The following is a 5,327-nucleotide window of genomic DNA, read 5'->3' on the forward strand; positions in this document are numbered from 1 at the left end:
AGGAAACAACACATATTGGCGAGGATGCAGAGAAAGGGACCCCTCTTACACTGTTGGTGGGAATGCAAGCTAGTATACCCACTCTGAAAAACAGTATGGAGGTTCCTCAAGACGTTAAAAATAAAATTACCCAGCAATTGCACTACTGGGTATTTACCCCAAAGATATAGACATCTTGAAAAGATACAGAAATCTGTGAAAAGAAGGTCCACATCACCCCAATATTCATAGCAGCAATGTCTACAATCGCCAAACTGTGGAAGGCGCTGAGATGCCCTTCAATAAATGAATGGATAAAGAAGATGTGTTCCATATATATAATGGAATATTACTCAGCCATCAGAAAGGATGAATACCCACCATTTGCATTGACATGGATGGGACTGGAGGGGATTATGCTAGGGAAATAAGTCAGGCAGAGAAAGACAATTATCATATGGTTTCACTCATATGTGAAACATAAGGAATAGCATGTAGGATCATTGGGGAATGGAGGGAAAACTGAATGGGAAGAAATCAGAAAGGGAGACAAACTATGAAAGACTCTGGACTCCAGGCATCAAATTGAGGTTTACAGAAGTGTGGGAGTTGGGGTGATGGGGTAGCCAGGTGATGGGTACTAAGGAGGGCATGTGTTGTGATGAGCACTGGGTTTTATATGCAACTGATGAATCGTTGAACACTACATCAAAAGCCAATTATGTACTGTATGTTGGCTAACTAAACATACATACATACATACATACATACATATGCTTTCTACATGAAAAAAATAATAATGGATACAGAATTTCAGATTCATAACCTGAAGTGTTCTCAAGATATGCTTCACAGCAGTGTAAATATACTTAACACTACTGGACTTTATACTGAAAATATTTATAATAGTGAAACCAATGTTGTGATTTTGGATTCTGTATGATTCCATTTTTATAAAGATTTTTAAAAATTTATTTTGGAGAGGGCTGCGCACTCGGACAAAGATGGCAGCTGCGGCCCGGCTACGCTGGGGAGCGGCGGTTGCTGCTGCGGGGCTGCGTAGGCGATTCTGTCCTATGATGAATCCATACACCATTAAGAAACAGCTTCTGCATCAGTTTGTACATAAACCACTTTTCCCAATGCCTGCAACCTTATGTAACACAGTGAGACACATGTTTATTCAAACACAAGATACTCCAAATCCCAACAGTTTAAAGTTTATCCCAGGAAAACCAGTTCTTGAGACAAGGACCATGGATTTTCCCACACCAGCTGCTGCATTTCGCTCCCCTTTGGCTAGGCAGTTATTTAGAATTGAAGGAGTAAAAAGTGTCTTTTTTGGACCAGATTTCATCACTGTCACAAAGGAAAGTGAAGAGTTAGACTGGAATTTACTGAAACCAGATATTTATGCAACAATCATGGATTTCTTTGCTTCTGGCTTACCCTTAGTTACTGAGGAAACATCTTCAGGAGAAGCAGGATCTGAAGAAGATGATGAAGTTGTGGCAATGATTAAGGAATTGTTAGATACTAGAATACGGCCAACTGTGCAGGAAGACGGAGGAGATGTGATCTATAAAGGCTTTGAAGATGGCATCGTACAGCTCAAACTCCAAGGTTCTTGTACCAGCTGCCCCAGTTCAATCATTACTCTTAAAAATGGAATTCAGAACATGCTGCAGTTTTATATTCCGGAAGTAGAGGGTGTAGAACAGGTTATGGATGATGAATCAGATGAAAAAGAAGCTAACTCACCTTAAAATAATTAGCATTTTCTTTGGGCCCAGCAGTTGGACTTATTGATAATTATACGAAGCTTTTATTATTAATCTGCTAAGGAACTTGAGGATTAATAAAATGTGCCCTTTTTCCAGAAAAAAAAAAAAAAAAATTTATTTTGGAGAGAGAGCGCATGGCACGAGAGTGGTGGGAGAGGCAAGAGGTGGGAGAGAAAATAGTGAGCCCACACTATACTGAACACAGACCCTATGCGGGGCTTGATCCCACATCATGAGCTCACATCCTGAGCCAAAATCAAGAGTCAACAGCTTATCTGACTGAGCCACCATCCACCTCCATAGGCATTAGCATTGTTCCATTCCCTGCTGTCTCCACTACCACTGTGCTGAACTCTCCTGAAAATACGTCTATGAAAAACTGCCAGAGTTTCTGAGGGTGAGTCTGAGTATGAGCACTTCTAGGTGATGGGAGCACCTGTGGCCTGGGATGGGTGCTGCTCACTGTTCTCCCAGACAGGGTACCCATCACTCTTCTTTCCAGGGGACCTTCAGGATACCCCCATGTTCTCAGGCACCTGAGGGCCACACAGCCCAGGAATTCACCTCTAGCAGAGGTCATATGGGACTTCTTTCTCTGGCCAGGAATATGAACCCTGATTCTGGGAAAGGAGAGCTGTCTTGGGACTTCTGGCCCAGCCAGGCAGCTGTGGCCACCATGTATGTGACAGAGTCAGAATGGCTGGGCCTTGGAGGGAATGAGTGCCTTAAACCATCCTTGCACAGGCAGTGTGGGAGCAGTAGCCCATGCTTCTTGGAGACCAGTGATGTGTGCAAAAGGAGGGAGGCTGGGGTGGAGCCTTCTAAGCCACTGAAATAAGCAGGAAGGAACTCTGAGGACAGAGATTCCAAGAGGATTCCCATCCAGGGAAAGGGGGCCCACTAGAGAGCACTGAAGCTGCCAACCCTGCTGGCTGCAGGCCATTTGCACAGGATCACCTCTGGTGCTTCCTTAGCACATTGTCTGTGTTTGTGTGTGGGCAGTGATTGACCTACTCAGTGCTGATGCACTCCAGAAGTAGACTAGAAATCCTCCAGGGCCTGCTCAGGGGTCAGAGGATCCCCACCCAGAGAAGCAGAGGATGCCCCTCTTCCTCTGGAGCTGGGGAAAGCAGCTGCCACCCTGGGGCAGGACACGGTCCAGGCATGTGTTCTTTCTGAAGGCCCCATGTTCAGTGGGCATCACTGTGCCTGAGAAAGTCTATCTCAGCCCCAGAGTCAGGAGCAGTGAGGAGCTGTCTCCACTCCTGGCCCAGGATCATGACCTGAAATGATCCTGTTTTGGGGAGGATGGGTCTCCTTCAGGAGCAAGGGCGAGGACTGGCCCCTCTATCTTCCACAGGTCAAGGATGCCTGGGACCCTGAAAGCTCTTCATTTCAGGAGTAATGAAGAGCACGTGTGTTTTATCAGCTCAGCGGTGAAAGAACCAATCCCCAACACTCAGGCTCTAACAGGAAAATTTCAATGTATCATTTGGGGGCAGCCACTTCCAATCTTATGTGGCCTTGGGGGACCCCAGGCAAAGTCTTCCTTGCTCTCCTGCCCTCAGAGGGAGGAGCTGGCCCTGTGTCCTGGGGTCCCACTGTGTCCCATTGCTGAGGAAGACACACACACAGGGACCTGTTGTCAGGAGTGTGGTCTCCCAGGGGGCTGGCAGCTGCCAGGATTGCTTTTGGGGAAGGGATGCTCACTGGTGGCACCTCTCATCATCCTCCACTGCACTCTGCAGTTCAGGCTCTGTGTCCAGCATAGGTCAATCACCAGCATCCCACACGTTCCTGACATGAGAGTGATCGTTCAGGATCATCACATTGCACAGAGGCAGAGTGAGGCCCAGACAGAGGCGGCAAATGGCTCCAGTCACAGGGCTGGTCAGCAGAGTAGCTGGGAGGCCAGCCTTCCCGAGCCCCCATTAGCCCAGCCAGAGACTCCCTGAGCCCAGAGTGAGTCCTACCCTGCTTGCCCAGCCACAAATGGGCCCCTGAGTTTGATGGTGGCCTGTTCTTCTTGGCCCTGAGGGTGTTGCTGGTCAACTAGGAGAGAGTGTCCAGCTGGTGGGACAGTCTGTAGCTACAGGTCAGAGTGACACATCTGAACTAGCGGAAGCCAGGCTCCCGGAGCCTGCCTGGGAGTCTGGGTGCCCTAGGGCCCAGAACACAACAGGGTCTGTGCTGAACAGGGAGCCATGGCCCCCAGGGAGAGTCCACTCTGCCTTCTCCCTGCTCCTGCCCTGCATCACCTCTCCTCACTGTGGGGCTCCAGGACCTGAAACCAGGCACCATAGGGCTGATTCAGCTCCAGCTCGTAATGAGTTTGCACCCTCTGGAGCAGCTGGATTTCCTGAAACTGGGCGGGGGACTGGCTACAGACAAGGACTGGATTGGGGGAGATGCAGGGCCTCGTGGAGAGTGAAGGATGGGACAGGGGCCGAGTCTTTGAGCCATAGCTCCCATCTAAAGAGCTGAAATCCCTGAAGGCCCACGGGATCCCTCATTATGGTAACAATTCCCTCACATCCTGGTGGTTGGCCCCTCCTCCCCCAGCCGCCTTCCCATATCCCTGACTCAGCCAGAGCTGCATCTAGGGACAGGCTGGATCTGTCCCAGGGTCCTACCAGGAAGAAAAAGCAGAAGGAGAGGAGAGGTGAAGGGGAAGGGGCAGACTGATCTCCTCGCCCTGAGTCAGCCTCCACTGATGTCTCCAGATCCTCTGGCCCAGCCCTACACTTAGCTGGACTCTGGGAAGGTGTACCCCCCATCTGGTTGGGGCTGACCTTCACATCCCCAGATGTCTAACATACCTGGCCTTGTACCCTGAGCCTTGCTGCCTGGGATGGGCATGGTTCTGGGGCTCAGCAGACTTTGGGGCCACAGAGCACTTGACAGTGGTGAGGGAACCTGGGTGACCAGTCAGGTACAGAGCCATGGGACTTGTACACAACCACCACAAGGCTGGGTCATGGTACAGGTGCTGTGAGCATGTCTCCTGTGCAGGTCCTCTCAGAAGGGAAGCCTATGTGCCTGATGCACCTGTCCTCCACCTACCCCTGGAGGAGTGGCCAATTTCAAGCATTTCCATGTCCAACCCTCAGGTACAGTTGGGAACCTGGGATCAAGAGAGTCAGGGACTGGTCCAGGACAAATGAGGAGTATAGAGTCCCAGGAGCAGGGCTGCTCTCCAGTCCTAGGCCAAACCCAACCCTCCCACGAGGTTCACTTTGGGAAAGAGAGCTTCTCAGATCCTTGGGGATAGCTACCCACCCTATACCATGTGGGGACACGACCTTGGGCATCCCCAGACAGGTAGAGGTATGTGTACATGTGCACGTGCGCACACGCGCGCACACACACACACACACATCCAGCTCAGGGTCAGAATGGGTGGACACCCTGGGAGCGAGGTGGGTAACAAGGGGGAAAGAAGAAAGAGGTCAGAGACAGCTGGGCCATGGTCAGGGGCATCAGGACTCCTGGCAAGAACCCAAATCCACAGCATGGGGAGGAGAGACAGACCAGGCTAATGGTCAGTGTTTCCCCAAGGGGGCC

The 5,327-nt window shown here is 50.3% G+C and overlaps 1 pseudogene across 1 annotated transcript; it reads left to right on the forward strand.

The window, feature by feature from the left end:
* Positions 1–958: 958 nt before the first annotated feature.
* Positions 959–1,876, forward strand: LOC309843739 (NFU1 iron-sulfur cluster scaffold homolog, mitochondrial pseudogene; annotated as a pseudogene). Its single transcript has one exon. The product of its transcript is annotated as an NFU1 iron-sulfur cluster scaffold homolog, mitochondrial pseudogene (transcript).
* Positions 1,877–5,327: the final 3,451 nt, after the last annotated feature.

Source organism: Mustela nivalis, assembly GCF_964662115.1.
Source record: "Mustela nivalis genome assembly, chromosome: 11".
Classification (NCBI taxonomy): domain Eukaryota; kingdom Metazoa; phylum Chordata; class Mammalia; order Carnivora; family Mustelidae; genus Mustela; species Mustela nivalis.